We start from the raw sequence: 23,512 nt of genomic DNA on the forward strand, positions 1-23,512 counted from the left end.
GTTAAGAGTTGAAGGCAGTTTCAAAAAAGTGGGTCTTTAGCTTGGATTTGAACACTGTCTGGGACTTCAGCAGAACGAGATTTAGGAGTAATCATCAGTGCAGACATGAAAACTGCCAATCAAGTGGAGAAGGCTTCATCTAAGGCAAGGCAGATACTGGGTTGTATCAATAGAAGTTTCGTCAGCCGAAAGTCTGAAGTCATAATGCCGTTGTACAGGGCCATGGTGAGACCTCATCTGGAGTACTGTGTGCAATTCTGGAGGCCACATTACAGTAAAGATGTGCGCAGAATTGAATCAGTTCAGCGGACGGCCACCAGGATGATCTCGGGGCTCAAGGGTCTCTCGTACGAAGAGAGACTGAACAAATTGCAGCTCTACACTCTTGAGGAACGTAGGGAGAGGGGAGACATGATCGAAACATTTAAGTACCTCACGGGACGTGTCAAAGTGGAAGATCATATTTTCTTTCTCAAGGGACCCTCGGCCACAAGAGGGCACCCGCTCAAACTCAGGGGCGGAAAATTTCATGGCGACACCAGAAAGTATTTCTTCACAGAGAGAGTGGTTGATCACTGGAACAAGCTTCCAGTGCAGGTGATCGAGGCAGACAGCGTGCCAGACTTTAAGAATAAATGGGATACCCATGTGGGATCAAGATAAGGAAATTGGGTCATTAGGGCATAGACAGGGGGTGGGTAAGCAGAGTGGGCAGACTTGATGGGCTGTAGCCCTTTTCTGCCGTCATCTTCTATGTTTCTATGATGGGTCATTTGGCCTTTATCTGCCATCATGTTTCTATGTTTCTATAATCAGAAAGTTCTATGACATCACAATGCAGGTGTAAAGAGCCTTAGCCTATAGGAAGAGGAGATGCAAATGTTAAGAGCCTTAGCCAATAGGGAGAGGAGGAGAGAGTGGCTGCTGCAGACACCAGAAAGTATTTCTTCACAGAGAGAGTGGTTGATCATTGGAACAAGCTTCCAGTGCAGGTGATCGAGGCAGACAGCGTGCCAGACTTTAAGAAGAAATGGGATACCCATGTGGGATCCCTACGAGGGTCAAGATAAGGAAATTGGGTCATTAGGGCATAGACAGGGGGTGGGTAAGCAGAGTGGGCAGACTTGATGGGCTGTAGCCCTTTTCTGCCGTCATCTTCTATGTTGCTATGTTTCTATGATGGGTCATTTGGCCTTTATCTGCCATCATGTTTCTATGTTTCTATAATCAGAAAGTTCTATGACATCACAATGCAGGTGTAAAGAGCCTTAGCCTATAGGAAGAGGAGATGCAAATGTTAAGAGCCTTAGCCAATAGGGAGAGGAGGAGAGAGTGGCTGCTGCAGACACCAGAAAGTATTTCTTCACAGAGAGAGTGGTTGATCATTGGAACAAGCTTCCAGTGCAGGTGATCGAGGCAGACAGCGTGCCAGACTTTAAGAAGAAATGGGATACCCATGTGGGATCCCTACGAGGGTCAAGATAAGGAAATTGGGTCATTAGGGCATAGACAGGGGGTGGGTAAGCAGAGTGGGCAGATTTGATGGGCTGTAGCCCCTTTCTGCCGTCATCTTCTATGTTTCTATCTTTCTATTGATTCAGGCAGCCTGTTCCAGGCATACGGCGCCACAAGAAAGAAGGGACAGAGTCTGGAGTTGGCAGTGGAAGAAAAGGGTACAGATAAGAGGGGCTTGCACGATGAATGGAGATCACTGGGGGGGGGAGGGGAGATGAGCAAGGAGAGATATTGGGGGCTTCAGAGCGAATGCACTTGTAGGTCAGCAAGAGGAGTTTAAACTGTATTCGGAAATGGACGGGGAGCCAATGAAGCAACTTGAGGAGACGGATCATGCGAGAATAGCGCAGCAGCATTTTGAACGGATTGAAGACAGAGACTGTCAATGTGGAGATGCCGTCATTCTACTTGCAACTATAAATAGTTTATGCTGAGAATTTGTGTTTTTCCCTTTCGCCATCCAGGTTGAAACAAAGCCCTGTTGGTTAGAATTGGATCTTCTGGCCTGGACTGAAGTAATAGATGGAAGGAACGAAAAGATCTCTAGTACCTTTGGCTTTCCAGCTTGCTGGCCCTGGCTCTGAAACCTCACCAAACAGTTCTAAAAATAACTAACTCTTCTGGTTGCTCACTGAGTATCCAAGGCTACAGAAAGAAGGTAATTTTTAGAAGCCTTCACCTGGGTAAACAGGCTACTCAAAAAATGCAGCCACATCTGCGAGTAAGAGTGTGTGTTGATAGCTGAGTTTATGTGATTGACAAGACCTCGTGATTGATTTTTCCACAGTAGTTTAAGGCTGCCCCCCACCCCCAAGCTACCACCTAAGCAATTGCCTAGCCACAGGGGAGCCAGGTCAGGTTTTCAGGATATCCACAATAAATATGCATGAGATAGATTTGCATCTCAAGGAGGCAGTGCATGCAAATCCATCTCATACATATTCATTGTGGAGATTCTGAAAACCTGACCTGGCTCCAGCTCTTGAGGACTGGAATTGCCTACCCCTTGCCTAGCCTGATTTATGGCCCTATAAAGGAGGAGAGATGGAAAGATAAGTAGAAAAGGAGGATGATGGGGGTGGGGGGGCGGGGGGAGAGCCAAGTCCAAACTGAGCAAAGGAAGGGACGATGTTTGGGGGATAGTGGGGGGCAAAAACTAATAAGAAGAGAAGGAGAGCGGATGAGAGAGCAAAGACTCTGCCAACCAGATTTGCCTGACAGGGTTGGTCTAGTCCAGGGGTCTCAAAGTCCCTCCTTGAGGGCCGCAATCCAGTCGGGTTTTCAAGATTTCCCCAATGAATGTGCATGAGATCTCTTTGCATGCACTGCTTTCAGTGCATATTCACTGGGGACGCCCGACTGGATTGCAGCCCTCAAAGAGGGACTTTGAGATCCCTGCTCTAGTCCATGGTTTACCCCATTGCATGCAGGGACTTGTAGTTCTGAGTTCTCCATTGCATTCCTTCTAAAAAGCAAGACTACAAGTCCCTGCATTCAATGGGGTAAACTCAGGACTGGCAAATCTAGATCCAGTTAGCAATTATAAGATAAGTTAGAATGAACAAAGGGGACTAATTGCCTCTTTTACAAAGATATGCTAGCGGCAACAGCCCCGAAGCCCTTTAAATCTCTATGGGCTTCAGGGCCGCTAGTGCGGCTTTGTAAAAAAGGCCGTAAGTGTTCAATACATGGAGCTGGAGGAGTGAGAAAGCATGCAAGAAGGATAGCGCGGTGAGAGCGGGAAGGGGGAGGATGGGGGGAATGAGAGTGGGATTGCTGAACAGGAGAAAAGAGGACAGAGACAGTGACAAAGGGAGCTTTTAAGGGCCACTTTGTCATCTTCTGATCCAGAGTAGAAAATGAAAACAGGCAATCCCACCTGCCACGATAAATATCTTGATCTTTGTTGGGTTTTTATCATATTAATTCTAGAGGATTTTAGCACAGTTTGCCAAATAATGCTGAAAGCCGCTTCCAGGCAGTTTTTGCAGAATTCAAAAGCAATAACTCGCTGCCCCTGGGTGCGCGGGATAGTGGTGGGTGAAGTGACTCACCCGAGGTCACTCCGCTCTGCTCTCTCCACCAGACGAGTTCATTATTAATCAATATGAAATAGTTATAACTACACATCTCCCTCCTGCCCTCTGTCATTATCCCTAAAGCAGACCCCGCAGGGCGGTTGACCTCTGGCTGCTTTTCATGCCACGGAGATTTATTTCTTCCTTACTCACCACCGCAGTGCTCGGGGTTTGCTGTTTGTTTAATTAATTCACAATAGCTGGCTCGTTAGGTGTGTATTCCACATACATTATCTCTTCTCTTTCCTTGGTTTTAACTGTGATCTCATTTTGATCCCCAGCAAACACATTTGGTCTCTTGGCAACAAGCTCCAAATTCCCTTCTGTTGCTCCTTAGGTTGATAAGTGAGTTGGTCTCGGTGCCAGGTAAATGGAGTCGCAGAAGATGGAGGGGGCCTGTGTCAGCAAAGGGATGGAGGGAAGGAGCCACCGTGCGCAGGAAAGGTAGAAAGAATTCTTCCAGGCAGGCCTGGCTCGACCATTAAGGCGGTCGCCTGGGGCAAAGTTTCTGAGGGGCAGCAATGAGAGCAAAGCAATTGGTGCTGAAAGCCACATGCATTCAAAGAGCCAACAGAGACTGTAGGGGTAGACACGTACATACACGTTTAAAGGCGTGCTGCCAGTTATGCATTTGGAAGGAATGGTTTGGGGGATGATCATGGTTGTTGAATCTAATTATCAAAATTTTGAGCGGTCGAAGTCGGAGTTGCGTGGGGACAAAAATCCCACCCGTCCCCTCCAGGATCCTCTCCGTCCCCACCCATCCCCATAAAAAGCAACAATTACTTCTGACAGGATCATCAATTCCACAGTTTCTTTTGCTGTTTTCCTTGTGGAATCTCTTTGGTGAAACCCTTTTTTTGTTTTCTGTTCAGGTAATTAACTTATAAACCCCCTCTTTTACTAAGGCTTACGTGTCCTTTATATTATATGGATGAACCCTGCTTCCAAAGCCTTCCATCGCTGTGGGAGTCCCGTTGGCTAGAGGGGGGTCCCTGTGGGAGTCTCATGGGCCAGAGGGGGGTCCCTGTGGGAGTCCCGTGGGTCAGGGGGGATTCCCGCGGAATTCCCACAATTCCCGTTCCTGTGCAGACCTCTAGTCCATAGTCTATTATTGAGAAAGAAATGGGGGAAGCCCCTGCTTGCCCTGGATTGGTAGCATGGAATATTGCTATTTCTTGGGTTTTGGCCAGGTACTAGTGACCTGGATTTGCCACTGTGAGAACGGGCTACGGGAGTCCATGGTCAGCTATCTAGTTACTTGAAGGGATGTCTGGGCTGGTATAAATGAAAAAGTCTTGGATTGTTAGAAGTGAGGAAGAGCCGGGAAGTGAGAGAAGACATACTGTAAAAATGACGTTGGACCTGTATTATGAGAATGCTAGTCCAGGATCAATACACTTGTGCAAAGATATGCTGCACTTGAGAAAAGTGTGAAAACTCTCTTTTTTTCGTACAAGCCTTTATGAGTTGTAGTTAATACTGTATAAAAATATGTCTAAGGAATTATGACAAGATAGGTTGTTTAGGATTGGGTTTATAGGTATTGATAGTAGGATCCAACTTGATGTGCAATTTTGAAGTTTGTCAGTTCGTGTAAGGCATTTTAAATTGATAACAAATCCAATAAATTCATAAATAAATTATTCCATGACACATGACCCTACTTAGCACATCACATCAGCCATCAAGTAACAGAATTTTTTAATTTTTTTTTTTTTGGGGGGGGATTACTTTTCAAACCTATAAAGTACTTTCAGCGTGGGTGCCATTAATACAACATGTGGAATTTGCACTCATGAATTTCATGAAGAAATAGCAGGCCACTTTGCTCTGAAGATATGAGAAAATCAGCCTGGGTCTCGGGTGCCTCTAGAGAAAGAGACCTCATCACGCAGTAGAAAGGGAGGGACCTGGAGCACAGGAATTCCAAAGACACACAATATTTTCATGAGTTGGCAACCAACCCTGGTACAATAATTTAAGAGCCATCTCTGAATTATATGAAATTGGTGAGGAGAAACTTGGGAAAGTGCCCCCGGGTTAGCAACAGTATAAATCTAAGGAAAGTGAAACACTGCTGGGCGGATGGTCACAACACAGGAATGCCTGCTGTACAGTGCCTGCCTTGTCTAGCAGAGCCATAAAAATGATAAGTGGCACTAAACTATCAATACACATAGGCAGTTGAAGAGCAGATCTTTATCAGAGACCCAGGCAGGCATCAGACTGAAACACATAGATCACGAATACAGCACAGAAAGCTGAAAAGGGAATCTTTATCAGAGACCCAGGCAGGCATCAGACTGAAACACACAGAGCATGAATACAGCATGGAAACCTGAAAAAGGGATCTTCATCAGAGACTCGCAGGCATCAGACTAATGCGCATAAAACATGAATACAGCACGGAAAGCTGAAAAGGGGTTCTCCATCAGAGACTCGCAGGCATCAGACTGATGCGCATAAAACATGAATACAGCACGGAAAGCTGAAAAGGGGTTCTCCATCAGAGACTCGCAGGCATCAGACTGATGCACATAAAACATGAATACAGCACGGAAAGCTGAAAAGGGGTTCTCCATCAGAGACTCGCAGGCATCAGACTCATGCGCATAAAACATGAATACAGCACGGAAAGCTGAAAAGGGGTTCTCCATCAGAGACTCGCAGGCATCAGACTAATGCGCATAAAACATGAATACAGCACGGAAAGCTGAAAAGGGGTTCTCCATCAGAGACTCGCAGGCATCAGACTGATGCGCATAAAACATGAATACAGCACGGAAAGCTGAAAAGGGGTTCTCCATCAGAGACTCGCAGGCATCAGACTGATGCACATAAAACATGAATACAGCACGGAAAGCTGAAAAGGGGTTCTCCATCAGAGACTCGCAGGCATCAGACTCATGCGCATAAAACATGAATACAGCACGGAAAGCTGAAAAGGGGTTCTCCATCAGAGACTCGCAGGCATCAGACTGATGCACATAAAACATGAATACAGCACGGAAAGCTGAAAAGGGGTTCTCCATCAGAGACTCGCAGGCATCAGACTCATGCGCATAAAACATGAATACAGCACGGAAAGCTGAAAAGGGGTTCTCCATCAGAGACTCGCAGGCATCAGACTGATGCACATAAAACATGAATACAGCACGGAAAGCTGAAAAGGGGTTCTCCAGCAGAGACTCATAGGCATCAGACTCATGTGCATAAAACATGAATACAGCACGGAAAGCTGAAAAGGGGTTCTCCAGCAGAGACTCACAGGCATAAGACTCTTGCGCATAAAACAGGAATACAGCACGGAAAGCTGAAAAGGAAATCTTCATCAGAGACTCACAGGCATCAGACTCATGCGCATAAAACATGAATACAGCACGGAAAGCTGAATAGGGGAATCTTCATCAGAGACTCGCAGGCATCAGACTCATGCGCATAATACATGAATACAGCATGGAAAGCTGAATAGGGAATCTTTATCAGAGACCCAGGCAGGCATCAGACTGAAACACACAGAGCATGAATACAGCATGGAAACCTGAAAAAGGGATCTTCATCATAGACTCGCAGGCATCAGACTGATGCGCATAAAACATGAATACAGCACGGAAAGCTGAAAAGGGGTTCTCCATCAGAGACTCGCAGGCATCAGACTCATGCGCATAAAACATGAATACAGCACGGAAAGCTGAAAAGGGGTTCTCCATCAGAGACTCGCAGGCATCAGACTGATGCACATAAAACATGAATACAGCACGGAAAGCTGAAAAGGAAATCTTCATCAGAGACTCACAGGCATCAGACTCATGCGCATAAAACATGAATACAGCACGGAAAGCTGAATAGGGGAATCTTCATCAGAGACTCGCAGGCATCAGACTCATGCGCATAATACATGAATACAGCATGGAAAGCTGAATAGGGAATCTTTATCAGAGACCCAGGCAGGCATCAGACTGAAACACATAGATCATGAATACAGCATGGAAACCTGAAAAGAGGATAAGAACATAAGAATTTGCCTCCGCTGGGTCAGACCAAAGGTCCATCGCGCCCAGCAGTCCGCACCCGCGGCGGCCCATCAGGTCCATGACCTGTCAGGTTATCATGATTTAGCCCTATAGCCCCCTTGTTTTTATCTATACTCTTTCCATGCTATCTACCCCTTTCTGTATCCCTCAATTCTCCTATCCTTCAGGAATCCATCCAATCCTTCTTTGAATCCCCGTAGCATACTCTGCCCGACCACTTCCTCCGGGAGTGCGTTCCATGTGTCCACAACCCTCTGCATGAAGAAGAACCTCCTGGCATTGGTTCTAAACTTGTCCCCTTCCAGTTTCTCCGAGTGCCCTCTTGTGTTTGTGGTCCCCCATAGTTTGAAGAATCTATCCTTGTCTATCTTCTCCATGCCCTTCATGATCTTGAAAGTTTCTATCATGTCACCCCTAAGCCTCCTCTTTTCCAGGGAGAAGAGCCCCAGCTTGTCCAGCCTGTCAGTGTATGAACAGTCCTCCATACCAATTATCATTTTCGTTGCTCTTCTCTGGACCTTCTCAAGTATCGCCATGTCTTTCTTGAGGTACGGCGACCAATATTGGACGCAGTACTCTAGATGCGGGCGCACCATTGCACGTTACAGTGGCATGATGACTTCCTTCGTCCTGGTTGTAATTCCCTTCTTAATGATGCCCAGCATTCTGTTAGCTTTCTTCAAGGCCGCTGCACATTGCGCTGATGATTTCATGGTTGTATCCACCAGCACACCCAAGTCTTTTTCAAGATTACTCTCCCCCAGCAATTTTCCCCCCATTTTGTAGCTGTACCTCGGGTTCCTTTTCCCTATATGTATGATCTTACATTTTTCTATGTTAAAGCACATTTGCCATTTGTTTGCCCACTCTTCCAGTTTGCTTAGGTCCCTTTGTAGGTCTTCGCACTCCTCTGTGTTCCTAACTCTGCTGCAGAGTTTGGTGTCATCAGCAAATTTTATAACTTCACACCTCGTCCCCGTTTCCAAGTCGTCGATAAATATATTGAACAGCAGTGGTCCCAGCACCGACCCCTGCAGAACACCGCTTGTGACCCTCTGCCAGTCGGAGTATTGGCCCTTCACTCCAACCCTTTGCTTTCTGCCGGCCAACCAGTGCCTGATCCATCTATGTACATCCCCTCCCACCCCGTGGTTCCACAGCTTCTTAAGTAGCTGCACATGGGGCACCTTGTCAAAGGCCTTTTGGAAGTCGAGATAAATGATATCTATGGATTCCCCTTTGTCCATCTGGCTGTTTATCCCTTCAAAGAAGTGCAGTAGGTTTGTTTGGCACGATCTTCCCTTGCAGAAGCCATGTTGGCTCGGTTTCAGCTGTCCATTTCTTTCTATGTGTTCACAGATGCTATCCTTTATTAATGCTTCCATCATCTTGCCCGGAATCGAAGTCAAGCTCACCAGTCTTTAGTTCCCCGGGTCACCCCTCGATCCCTTTTTAAAGATAGGTGTCACATTCGCCAGCTTCCAGTCCTCCGGTACCTTCCCAGTGCTTAAGGATAGATTACAGATTTGTCGGAATGTGTCCGCTATTTCCGTCCTCAGTTCTTTTAGTACCCTTGGGTGGATTCCGTCCGGACCCGGTGATTTGTCACTTTTCAATCTGTCTATCTGTCGGAGGACTCGGGTTCCGGTACATTGGAGGTGTCCTCACTTGTGAAGACTGACGAGAAGAACCGGTTTAGCCTATTGGCTACCTCTTTTTCCTCTTTGACCACTCCCTTTCTGACTCCATCATCTAATGGACCCACCTCCTCCCTCGCTGGTTGTTTCCCTTTCACGTATCTGAAGAACGCTTTGAAGTTTCTTGCTTCCCCAGCAAGCCTCTTTTCGTATTGTCTCTTAGCATTTCTAACCACTTGGTGACATTCCTTTTGGTGATTTTTGTGTTCCTTCCGGTTTTCCTCAGTTTGGTCCTTTTTCCATGTTCGGAAAGACACTTTCTTGTCACCTATTGCCTTCTTTACTTCTTTTGTTATCCATACCGGGTCTTTTGTTTGATTTTTTTTGCACCCCTTTCTAAACCTGAGGATGTACAGGTTTTGTGCTTCTTGCACCGTGTCCCTGAGAAGGGACCATGCTTCCTCTACAGTCCCCATCTTTCTAGAGCTGTTTCTGAGTTTCTTTCTCACCATTTTCCTCATAGCATCATAGTTCCCTTTCCTGAAGTTGAGCACTGTTGATGTGGTTCTCTTCACCCTTGAGGTCCCTACTTCTAATTTATACCGGATCATGTTGTGATCGCTGTTGCCTAGAGGTCCTACTACTTCCACCTCCTTTGCAGGTCCCCCTAATCCATTGAGGATTAGGTCGAGAGTGGCGTCCCCTCATGTTGGTCCCTTGACTAGCTGTTCCATGAAGCAGTCCCTCACAGCCTCTAGGAATTCCTAGAGACTCGCAAGCATCAGACTCATGCACATAATACATGAATACAGCACAGAAAGCTGAAAAGGGGTTCTCCATCGGAGACTCGCAGGCATCAGACTCATGCGCATAAAGCATGAAAACATAACAAAAAGCTGAGCAGGTGCCATACTGATACTCATAAAGTAAGAGTACAGAACAGACAGCTGAAGAATGGATCTTCATCAGAGCCCCATACAGAATTCACACCAATATTCATAAAGCATAAAAACAGCACAGATAACTGAAGACCGGATTTTCATCAGATGCCCATGCAGACGTCCCACTATTACACCTTAAGCATGAAAACAGCACAGAGAGCTGAAGAGCAGATGACTGAAGAGGAAGTCTTCATTACAGCCTTGTGCTGGCCTCACACTGGCACATTTCAGTTTCAACAGAGGAGAGAACAGCAAGGGAGATTGTGCGTGTCTGAGCTTCTGTCTTTCTTCAGTAAGTAGTAAATTAATAAATTACAGGTTTACAGAATATTGCACAAGTGGGTTTTATTCACGTAAATGACAAAACAAAGGCCTTAGTGTGGCTATTGGGATGATGATATCCTGTCATTGGCTTCAGTTTCATCCATGTCTCAGAGCTCAAATCTTCTCACACGCTTTCGGAGCTTCTGAAATCCTCTCCCTGCTTCATTGGAGACCACTCTCTAAGCCAGGGACTTTCAGTTTTGTTCCTCTGGGGCCACAGAGTGGCTGGCAAATGACAGAACATCCACGAGAAATATCTACCTTGATTTATTTACTTTCTTTATTACATTTATTTATATCCTGCAAATCCCACAACTGTGGGAAGGTTGTTCCAGATTTTGGTGCCGAAATAGGTGAGATAGTGAGTTAGTCCTAGGACTTCTAGACTGCTGCAACATCCTCTTTCTCCCCTGCCCCGCAGTCATGATAAAACAACTATAAACAGTACAAACACAGTACAGTCTCTTCCCCATTACTCCATTCATAAATTTGCCCTCCTTAAGGTAACCTATACATTCTGTAATTCCTTATATTGTAAGTCGCCTTGAAGCTGTTCAGGCATAATGTGACTCAAATACTAGATTAGATTAGGACTAGCCTATCTACTGCCACTCCAGATGAAATTGCTTTCAAGTTTCAAGTTTATTAAAATTTTTGATTAATCGCTTAATCTTACTTCAAAGCGATGAACATACATAAAAAAAAACAATTAAAATGACAATATTAAAAAATAAAACATTAATTTAAACATAACCATTAAAATAAACTAGACTATATACAAACTTAACAAAACAAGAGGAAAGAGGAAAAGGGGATTTGAACTACAAAATATTATAGAAAAGGAGGTCAGGCAAAAACACAAGGTTGGGAATTAAAATGAATAGTCAAATACAACATTAATGACTGAATCTCACTTATTTCTCTGAAACTCCTGTTACTTCCACATTCCCTATGCTGCCTATTATGATGTTTTAATGTATATTGTGTTGGCACTGTAGGTGCCATTCTACAACCTAATGTGTTTTGTTATTTGAATATCTTGCTTACTCCCTGTGTGCAGCTTATTTTCACTCAGAAAAGAGAGGAGAGGTACAAGTGGATCAATTTCTCACTCCGTCAAAAATGACTAGGGGACACTCGATGAAGTTACAGGGAAATCCTTTTAAAACCATTAGGAGGAAATATTTTTTCATTCAGAGAATAGTTAAACTCTGGAACGCGTTGCCAGAGGATGTGGTAAGAGCGGATAGCGTAGCTGGTTTTAAGAAAGGTTTGGAAAAGTTCCTGGAGGAAAAGTCCATACTCTGTTATTGAGAAAGACCTGGGGGAAGCCACTGCTTGCCCTGTATTGGTAGCATGGAATATTGCTACTCCTTGGATTTTGGCCAGGTACTAGGTGACCTGAATCGGCCACCGTGAAAACGGGCTACTGGGCTTGATAGACCATTGGTCTGACCCAATATGGCTATTCTTATGTTCTTATCCATGCCACCTAGGGTGGGGGGATGTCATACCCAAATGGGGGGAGGAGGGGTAAAGAAGGAAGCCAAATTGGAAAGGAGGAAAGAAAGAAGGAAGAAAGAAGTCTAGGGAAGGCAAGGGAAAGGAAGGGAGAGGGGAGAGAAAGATGAGGGAGGGGAGAGAAGCAGACGAGAAAGATTTTAAATCACAGGTTTGTGAATATACCTCAGTTTGTGTGTGTGTGGGGAGGGGGGGGGGCAGGGCTTTGTGTCCTCTTTTCTGTCTTCACAAATATGGTAACCCAACCCTAGTGGTTAGTGCAGTGGAGTATAAATCAAGGGACCCAGGTTCAAATCCCACTTCAGCTGGCTTTTTGTTGAGGTTGGTTTCTTTTTCTTTCTTTCTTCTTTTTTTTTTTTGGGGGGGGTTTTAATTGTGAGCCCTCCAGGAACAGCAACATACCTGCTGTACCTCAATATGTAAGTAATCTGCAAGCCCAAAAGCTATTAAAGTGGAGTACATTCCGCTACAGTAGATATTTTTCTGTTCCTGGAGTCACAGTTAAAAAAACCAAGAAAGAAAGTGGGATTTGAACCTGGGTCCCTTGGTTTAAAGCCCACTGCATTAACCACTATGTTTCCCCTTTGCTCTGTTTGGATGTCTGTGTGACCATTTTCAAAGAAGGCGGCCATACAGACGTCCTTGTCTCTTATCCTCCCACCGCTCATAATTTGGATGTTCCAGTTTGTAAAATGGATTTCTTTCTTTCTTATCCCATCTTGCCAGTGGAGCCCTGAACGGGTTACAAGTGTATTAGTGTGGGAGACAGGATGTTTCTAGCATGTATGTAGAGGTCCATCTCACGTACTTTGGAACCAGAAATCTTGACAGAGTTCCTGTTCATAAATATATGCAAGTTGAACGTTTTTGATTCGGACGTCCTTATGAAAATGACCTTCCACATGGAGCAAAACTTTGGCTAGGCTGTAGCCTTGGTGCCCCTTTCCTCTGTCCATAGAGGGGGTGGAGATCCATTACTAGAACAGATTTTGGGCACACTTGGGATAGATCTAGAGGGCAATGAAAGGAAAAGTAGGGAGAACGAGAGGGCACTCTCTAAAATTGAAAGGGGATAGATTCCATACAAACGTACGGAAGTTCTTCTTCACCCAGAGAGTGGTAGAAAACTGGAACGCTCTTCTGGAGTCTGTCTAGGGGAAAACACCCTCCAGGGATTCAAGACAAAGTTAGACAAGTTCCTGCTGAACAAGGACTTACGCTGGTAGGGCTAGTCTCAGTTAGGACGCTGGTCTTTGACTAGAGGGCCGCCGCGTGATCAGACTGCTGGGCAAGATGGACCACTGGTCTGACCCAGTAGCGGCAAGTCTTATGTTCCTATGGTTTAGGCAAAGAGAAGAGGAGGATTGTGGTGGTGGGGATGGACTAATGGTGGCTTGCTTGGGGTGAGGGGACTTATGGTGGGTTACATGCGAGCAACTATGATCATGTACCCAAACTAGAAGAACCACTGTAGACTTGATGCACCAGTTCTGTCATTTATTAGGACAGGGACAGCTATGAGAAAAAGGAGAATAGCGGTGGGGGATGGGGCAGCACGTGTTCTGGGTTCCTGGGTGCTGGGTAGAGTGGTATGAACCATGATTTACAACTCCATCCCCAGGAAAATGAGCCATTCCCTGAAGAAAGCCAGTTGAGATGGTCAGCACAGTGGCATGAGCAAGGTAACACAAACACTGCATGTAAAGAAAGGGGCAGATTTCAGTCTGTTCCTGGCCAAATTCAGCTTGCAAGCATTCAAGCCGTGAAGGGGTCGCGGAGGGGTTATTGAAAATATTTTAATGACCATCAATTGAAGTTTTCAAAGAAGGGACGTCTTGCAGTGAGGCCGGGATAATGAGAGCTGTGCCCTTGAGTTCTTTGCCAGCACCGCATTCCAGCTGTCTCTGTGGCTCGGACCGGTGTCCTCTTGGGACCAATTGCCACATTTTGCTGGCCTTTCGGAGCTAGAGAAGCCTTTAGAAGGTCTGAGAGTGCCTGCTGTCTTTTTCTTGCATGCATCATTCTTGCCTGGCCTTGGGAAACTGTGTATAGTATTCTAAATAAGTCTTCAGTACAAAAAAAAAGACCATATATATAGGACTATTGTCCCACCTGCACTATGAATTTCACCTTGAGATGTCAGGAGCTGGACATCATTCAGAATCTCACTGAGCCAGTGCAGCTGCAGACCACACCACAGCTGGAAGATGCTTTAAAACAGAGGGATGTGAACAATAGGCCGAGCTTCTGTCTCAGAGAGAGAGAGAGACACACACACACAGACACCCGCATTGCTAGAAGCTTTTTAGACCTTTTCTTAAACTACTTATAACCAATAATATCAGATTCCCATGCAGAAGTCAGAGATACCTATAAAGCTGAACAACCGATTTGCATCAGAACCCCAGGAAGTGTCACACTGACTCCCTGATGCAGTAATCTGTGCTGTCCTGTAGTGTTTGTCTTAGTTAGGGTTACCAGACATCCGGGAAAACCGGATGGACGTTCCAAAACCCAGCAGTCGTACGGCTTTTGGAAAGCTCTGGCCATGTGAGGAGGGCCTCTGAGCATGCTTTGATAATGTTGCACACGTCCTCGCATGCTCGGAGGCCCCCGGACACAGCCTAGAGGTCAGGAATAATGAGACAAGGCTTTTGGAGGTGGGGCTCGGGGCGGAATGGGACAGGCGTCCGGGATTTCACCAAGAAAAATATGGTAGCCCTAGTCTTAGTCCTGATGTATAGTAACATAGTAAATGACGGAAGATAACAACCTGAATCCGTCCAACAGTCACATTCATTACCAAGGCAAAGTTGAATCAACAATCTTCCTATAAGATGTATTCCCCTCCCCCAAGATAAGCAAGGCCTGTACTCAGACGATGCACATATTTGCCCCTGATCCATCTTGTCACATAAGGATATAGAGCATAGAAGTCTATCTGGCATCAGCTATACCACTCCATTGCTGGAGTGGAGTCGCCGTCAAAGCTAACTCCAGCCCATTCCGGTCCGTATAAGTCCAGCATCGGCTTCACTTGCCCACTGCCGGGGCCTCAATTTAAGCACCAGCTCCTGCACCTCATACATGAAGTTACAGTTGTTGATCTGTTGAGTTCTTTGTCGATAGTAAGACATTTTATTTTGGGGCAATTGGCGATAAAACCACTGCTTTAGAGGGCAGTCCAGGGGTCATCTAAAACTCTGCCTGCAGCGTAAGATCGCGTGCTAACATCTAGGGCTCTTCTCCTAGCACTGAGGCTTTCAGATGCATCGTGGAAACAAACAGTCTGACCCTTTCCCCCTTGACATGTCAACACCTCAAAAATTTCCTGGTTGCCATCTAATCCAGGACAGTCTTGGCTCTGCTTTGGGCACAGGGAGACCCTCAGCAGACAGCCTCTGATCCTTGTAGACCTCCCACTCTCTCCAAACCACTTTCCATGGTCCAGGGAGACATCCAGGGTTGTCCTTCCCTCAATGCTACCATCTTGGAAAATAGATGTATGGAACCCTAGTGGTGCATCCTGACACACTGCAAACCGGGATGCATGGGCATTTTTGGCACACTGAGCCATTGGACATCCTTGGACTTGACTTGGATTGCCTTTCTTATGTTTGTTCAATAAACCTGCAGCCGCTTTCCCCCACAAGAACTATGTCTATGGTTACAGGAGGGGATGGGAATATTCTATTCTAGAAGCATCAGGTTTGGAACAGATAAAGGTGCCGATCAGGGCTTGCACCATCCAGTTACAGGCCCCAAACTGATACTAACTGGGAGTCAAGCTGAGCCTGCACCACTTCACTTCTCTCCCATTCAAGAAAGAGCGTCGTCCTGTAGCGTTGACGGTTTTCATAAAGTTCTAGTTTACTGGCTGATATTCTTTAATAGAATTTGAGAATGGCTCAGTGTCTCAATTTAATCAGCAGGGACAGCCACATGATTTCCTTTCTGAGCCCTGAGAGGACTTGGTGACAGCCTCTCTTCAATTCGCTGTTTCTGCCCAGATGACGTCTGTTTTTGTCTGCTTCTCTCTAGTATACCCCCTCATGTCCCAGCTTGGGACTCTCATGAGCCAAGACTGCGCTGGCAGCAGCACAATGTGAGAGGGATCTGATGTGACCTGAGCACAGGCTCCTTGTGGGCCAATATCAGTTAGGTTTCGGCCCGAAGAGAGACGTAACCCAAGAATGGACAGTTTACTGCACTCCTCTCTCTCTCTCTGAGAAAGGTTCAGGCTAAGATGCTGAAAGAGCGTGCTAACATCCATTTCAAAGCATTTTCACTTCCTTAGTCTGGAGTTTCTCTTCTACTCTGCTATTCCTCATGGGAGCTCCAGAGCACCCAGTAGAAGTGCGAACAGATCCCCCTTCATTCACCGCATTGCTGCGATGATCACTGGACATGCATATTCCAAGCATAAAAGCTTAAACTTCCCTTCTTCTGGAATAAATACTTCCCTGGGAAATTCCTGTCTGACCCTTTCAAATAAAATGAGACAGGGTTTGACAAATCCATTTCTCCAATTTCTAATTAATTTGATTGCTTTTCTTAACAGTCTGAAGTCCTAAGAAGTGCCCCATGCGGTAACTACAGTCTGACAAAATTTACTGCCTATACAAGGCTGACTCAATAAATTATGGCTTGGGATTTTGGTGCCTTTATCACCCAGGTCCTAAGCCAGTGTCTCACCTGGTCCAATGGTTAATCCATCCCTCTATCTGGAAGTTGGTTTCTCTTGCTCCTTGTCTAGTGACATGTGCGGCCTTTCTGTGAGCCCATTCCTAACTTGTTCTGTAGTTCCCAAAGCCCTTTCCTGTGCAGTAGCAGAAAGCTGTTTCAATTCTGCCTCTCCTGTCCTATGAAAAACATAAGAATAGCCTTATTGGGTCAGACCAATGGTGCATCATGCCCAGTAGCCCGTTCTCACAGTGGTCAATCCAGGTCACTAGTACCTGGCCAAAACCCAAGGTGTAGCAACATTTCATGCTACCAATTCAGACCAATAGCCTCATTGTTTGTGTAGCACCTTCAAAAACGAGTATATCTGAGGGGTTTCAACATCTACTTCCCATGACAGCCTTTCTCCTGTGCCTAGAAATTTGTTGGCATTGTAAAGGAAGCCTCAGAACCTTTTGCTTTTGGATACATCCAGAATTTCCCTAATTCTCCTGACCCTCACATTGCCTCTGGTACCTCTTCCAGAACCAAAGTCAAGTTCACTAGTCTGCAGTAACTTGGACCCGGTCACACTCCCCTTGTCATTTCACCTTTATTGAGGGAGTCCTTAAGAAGAACCGGGGCTGTCACATTTCCAAGAAAGCGACTGCTGTGAGTTTTCCATGTGACCTTGGGCAAAAATGATAATAGTTAACAATATTTTTCTTCTCCCTCTCCCTGGCGCAGCCTTTCCCATAGTTCACATAGCACATGTGCTCCCAGACCTCTCGGTCCAGATGTGCAGTCACGAAAGCTGAAATGATTTGTGCGGTTATTTCCAGGAGCAGAAGCCTCGGCATTGTTCCCATGGATGAGCACTCGAAACCTTGCATACCTCTGGTGCAGACGAAAGTAGCTCCAGAAATCTAACATGCAAAACCTACTTAGGGGGTCATTTACTAATGGTTAGTAATGCTGATCTTAGTAAATAATCCCCTTAACAATAACTCTGCAGTGCAAAAGCACAAAATACAGGATGGACAGTAACGAGGATTGTGGAAAAAGCTGCAAATCACGTGGAAAAGTGTCTTCCTTAGTCGCCAAAGGACTTGTGTTTTGTGCGTTCTAGCTATAACCAGAGTGAAAAGTGACTGAATCTGTTCAGTCTGTTTGAGTGTGGTGCTCTTCTCCATTACACAAGTTGTACAATGATGCACAAAATGAATGTGTAATGGCCTGAGCAGACGGGGACTTCACACCAGTGTGGGTTAGGGGAAAAAACTCCAGCTTCCTGACCCTGGAGAGTTAACTGTAAAAGCCTGTTTCAATTCATGACTAGAGATGCACTTGGCAATTTTTGTGGTTTTCTCATGTTTATCCATGTTATATATGCAATGATCGCCTCATACTCTCTAAAGTTGAAAGGGGATAGATTCCGTGCAAACGTAAGGAAGTTCTTCTTCACCCAGAGAGTGGTAGACAACTGGAATGCTCCCTCCAGGGATTCAAGACAAAGTTGGAGAAGTTCCTGCTAAACTGGAACGTACACAGGTGAGGCTGGACTCATTTAGAGCACTGGTCTTTGACCTGGAGGCCGCTGCGTGAGCGGACTGCTGGGCACAATGGACCACTGGTCTGACCCAGCAGCGGCAATTCTTATGTTCTTATGTTATACTTCGCGCATTTTGTATTATAGAGCTTCTGCCTTTTCTCTTCTAACTCTCCACCTGGTTATTCCATGTTATGTTTGCTTGACTTGTACATCGCCTTGAACCTTTTCAGGTATAGAGCGACCCATAAATACTAGATTATATTAGACTAGTCTTATAGCCCGTTACATTAACGGGTGCTAGAATATATGTGTGTGCGTGTCTCTTTATTTCTTTCTCTCTCTCTCTCTCTCTCTCCTTAGCTGCTTTCTTTCTTTCTTTTTCCATCGGTACAAGGGGCTTCAGGAGACTAAGCCTCCCCAGCACTAACTGAGTAAAACCCAGATGGATCAATCTATTCTCTTTTTTCTGGAGCCATAGGGTAACTCTAGGGCCGTGGTCTCTGCTAGTTTTTAAGTTAGGGCCGTTCTGAGTCCAAAATGGCTGAAGGAGAGCTGACAAATATCTTCCAACTTGGGGCCATGACACCAATAATGCTTCTCAACCTTCATTCCTACCAGAACACCTGGCCTTCATCACACAATGAACCAGTGGTCTCCAACTCAAACCCTTTGCAGGGCCACATTTTGGATTTGTCGGTACTTGGAGGGCCTCAGAAAAAAATAGTTAATGTCTTATTTAAAAAATGATAATTTTGCATAAGGTAAAACTCTATAGTTTATAAATCTTTCCTTTTGGCTAAGTCTGACATTAACATGATTAATGTTATCAGATGTACACTGCTATATTCTCTAATTCGTTGTACGAAATATACACTTGATTGTATTTACTTGATTGTATTCACTTGATTGTATTCACTTGATTGTATTTACAGTTTCTTTTATTGTAAACCGCCTAGAAGTTGCAAGATTGTTGGCGGTATATAAGAATAAAGTTATTATTATTATTATTATTATTATTAATAATATTATTGTCATTTATAGCTCAAGAGATATATGATCAAGAAACTCTTATTTTACTTTTGTGATTATGATAAACATACAAGGGCCTCAAAATAGTACCTTGCGGGCCACAAGTTTGAGACCACTGCAATGAACCCTATGCAAATATAGGACCACAAACTAAAAGTCCTAATATACACAAATGAAACCCTAAGATATCAGGCTCTGCATGCAATACAGCTCCAGAGAAATAGAAAGAAATATATTTCTTCCTGAGCAGTACAAAATATAGACAGATGTAAATTCTGAAAACTGACACATATATTAACATAGCAAATGTCGGCCATCTATGATTAAATTAATTTGTCTCTTTCTGGGCCATAGACTAAAGTCCACTTGGTCTTGTCCTAGGTTCCAACTGCTGAAGTTGCCATCTATCCAACCATCCCTACTGTAAAGTCTGGCCAGGAACGGCCTCATGTTCCAACTGATGCCCTCCCCAGCCCATCCTACACCAAATCACCATATATGGGACACAAACTGTACAAGTCTGTCCAATAATGGCCTTAGTTCATTAATTTATACCATTTGTCTTCTAATTAGAGATCCTCTGTGTTTATCCCACACTTTTTGGAATTCCATCACCGTTTTCCTCTTTTGGACGTATGGTATCTTGTGCTTTGTCGGCTTGGATTCACGTACTGGTAAAGGAGTTGTTTGGTTCTGTGGATCCCATATTACATGGACCCCTGATGCAGGCACTTATGTTCGCCAAAACGCAGTACTGTGTCAGGTCCATGTTACTATACGTCCCAGACTGAAATAAACAAGATATTACTTCACACCGCTGGCTCTTGTGGAGTGCTCATTGTCCGTTCCAACTGTTTGGTACCTGTGGGATTGTGTCGTGTTGGGCTTTTGGTGGTGTTTTCAGCTAACTAACTAGCCAAACAACTTTCCACTCCCCGTTTCAGTCTTTATCATCTACTGCAGATATTTTATTCTATTAAGTGGCTCAGGGGTTTCAAAAAAACACATTTTACATTAGAAATAAGCAGAGAATTAGCACTGATATCTAGGCCCCTAAGTTATGGCACTCTTTGCAGAATATGGCCCTAAGTATCAGATGCATCACAGTGTCCTGCTTTTTTGGGAAAAAGTTGAAACTCATCTATTCTAATCTTAGGGTTAACGTTCAGTGCAAAAGTTTAGGCATCCCTCATCAAAATTCATTGGAACATTATTTTTAAGTGGTAAAGTCTATAATGTTGATTGACTCATTAGGCAGTCAATTAGATGAAAATATTCCCACAGTGGAATAAATATTCTGATTTTTCTTCTCTCTCAGTCTGATTATTGTTCTGTCTGCTTTCAACAATCATGGACTTCTCCGAAAGGAGCTATCTGAGCATCTGATAAAAAGTGAAGTCACTCTTACAAAGCAAGTGAAGACTATAAAAATCTTTAAATGCCTTCAGCTAGCAATTTCAGTTATCGGAAAGTTTAGAACTGGAAGTTACAGAGATCTGAAAAATACCCCTCCCCCCAAAAAAAGGTCAGATTTACAAAACAAAACCAAAACATTACTGCAAGACACTGAGTAGTTGTCCAGAAGTCCACACACAGTAGAGTGCTCCTTGTAACTCTGCTCTGGAAGTGGAGGAGATGAAAGATCCCAGGGAGAGAAAGGACCAAAGCTTGAAATCCCCAAAACTGCTGGATCCATCACCACTAGGAGACATAAGGTAGTGGTAGTTGACGATTCCCTTCTGAGGGGTACAGAAGCGTCCATCTGCAGACCAGACATGATGTCTGCCTGGTGCCAAAATCCAAGATGTTACGGAGAGCTTGCCGAGACTCATCAAGCCTGATGACTATTATCTGATGCTGCTCATCCATGTTGGCACTAAAGATTCCACCAGGTACACCTCCGAACATATCAAAAGTGACTGGCTCTGGGAGAGAAGGTGAACCAGTCAGGTGTGCAGGTGGTATTCTTGTCCATCCTCTCTGTCGAGGGTAAAGGCCAGGACACAGAAGCTTGCATCTTGGAGATGAATGCATGGCTATGTAGATGATATCATGGAGAGCATTTTGGTTTCCAGGACCATGGGATGATTTTCCAAGGGCTGCTGAGCATCTATCAAAGAAGGGAAGAAGTGTCTTCAGCGGTAGGCTGGCTAATCTACTGAAGAGGGCTTTAAACTAGAAGTGATAGGGCAGGGCGATCAAAGCCCCCAGGTGAGTATAAGCCCTCAGGTAAGTAAATCATGGAATACCTCTACATGGATGGGAAAAGGGGACAATGTCTGGAAAGCAGTATATACTAATGCTCGAAGTATGGGAAACAAGATTCTGGATCTAGAAGCTGTGATAGAAGAAGAGGAGTTGGATATAGTGGCAATCACAAAGACGTGATTCACAGAGAACCATAACTGGAATGTAGTTATACCGGGCTATAATCTGTTCAGGAAAGACAGGGTAGAAAGAGGGAATGGTGAATATATTTACATTGGTGTGATATATAGGCCTCCTTCATAACCGAAGAAGTGGACAGAGATTTAATAGTAGATATTCAGAATATATCTAAAAACGGGGCAAGTCTTGCTAATAGGTGATTTTAACATGCCGGATGTTGATTGGGGAATCCCTATTGCAGGGTCTTCTAGAAGTAGGGAGATCCTAGATTCTCTACAAGGAGAACTGTTCCAGCAGTTGGTAATGGAACCCATGTGGGATGGGGTCCTACTGGACTTAGTGCTTACAAACGGGGAAAGTGTTTCTGATGTTACAGTGGGTGATCATCTGGCATCCAGTGATCACTGAATGGGACGGTTTAATATTAAGACAGGTATAGAGAGGGTCATTCAAAAGCAAAAGTTTTAGATTTTTAAAAAAACTAACTTAGTTTGGATGGAGGATTATGTCAAGGAATTGTCTGGATGGGAACGTTTGGAACGAGTAGAAATGTAATGGGCAAAACTGAAAGGAGTTATTGTAAGGGTGATAAACCTTTTTGTGAGGCAAGTAAGTAAAAGTAAGAGGAAAAGAAGGCTGCTTTGGTAATGGCAAAAGCTAGAAGGATGCTAGGTTGCTTGAAGAGAGGTATGGCTAGTAGGAAAAAGGAGGTATTGATGCCCTGGTATAAGACTCTGGTGAGACCTCATTTAGAATATTGTGGACAATTCTGGAGGCCACATCTTCAAAAAGATATAAAAAGGATGGAGTCGGTTCAGGGGAAGGCTACTAAAATGGTATGTGGTCTTCGTCATATGGCGTATGGGGACAGACGTAAAGATCTCAATCTGTATACTTTGGAGGAAAGTCTGGAGAGGGGATATATGATAGAGACGTTTAAATACCTACATGGTGTAAATGTGCATGAGTCAAGTCTCTTTCATTTGAAAGGAAGCTCTAGAATGAGAGGTCATGGTATGAAGTTAAGAGGTGACAGGCTCCGGAGTAATCCGAGGAAATACTTTTACAAAGAAAGGGTGGTAAATGCATAGAAAAGTCTCCCGGAAGAGATGGTAGAGACAGAGACTGTGTCTGAATTCAAGAAAGCATGTGATAGACATGTGGGATATCTTAGAGAGAGAGGCAGAGATAATGGTTATCACGGATGGGCAGACTGGATGGGCCATTCGGCCTTTAGCTGTCATCATGTTTCTATGTTTATAAGAAAGATCTGCATGGGAGATTTGACAGAAGGAAGCCTCAGTAAGATGAACAAAGTGTTTTGGAGTGGACTGATGGCATGAAAACTACACTGTTTGGCCGCAACCACAGAAGATCCATTTAGAGAAAAAAGAGTGAAGAATTTTAAAGAAAATAATATCTTGCCAACTATTAAGCATAGGGGTTGATATATTATTCTTTGGGGTTGTGTTGCAACCAGTGGTACATGAAATATGTCTGGGTGAAGTGAAGAACGGATTCAGGAAAACATCAAAATGTCACAGAAGCCAATGTCTCATAGTCAGTGAAGAAACTAAAAAGAGTTTGGGCATTTCAGTCAGATAACGATCCAAAACATGCCTCAAAATCAACCATGTACTTGACAGCAAAGAAAGATGAATGAATGTTTTGGAACAGCCATCCAGTCTCCAGACTTGATTAGTGAAAATCTGTGGAGAGATTTCAAAAATGCAATGCATGCAAGGAGAGCTTAAGAATATTTCTGAGCTAGCAGAGTTTTGCAAGGAAGAGCAGGAGAAAATTCCAGGACTAAGACTTGGAAGACTCT

This window comes from Geotrypetes seraphini, chromosome 5 (genome assembly GCF_902459505.1).
Source record: "Geotrypetes seraphini chromosome 5, aGeoSer1.1, whole genome shotgun sequence".
Classification (NCBI taxonomy): domain Eukaryota; kingdom Metazoa; phylum Chordata; class Amphibia; order Gymnophiona; family Dermophiidae; genus Geotrypetes; species Geotrypetes seraphini.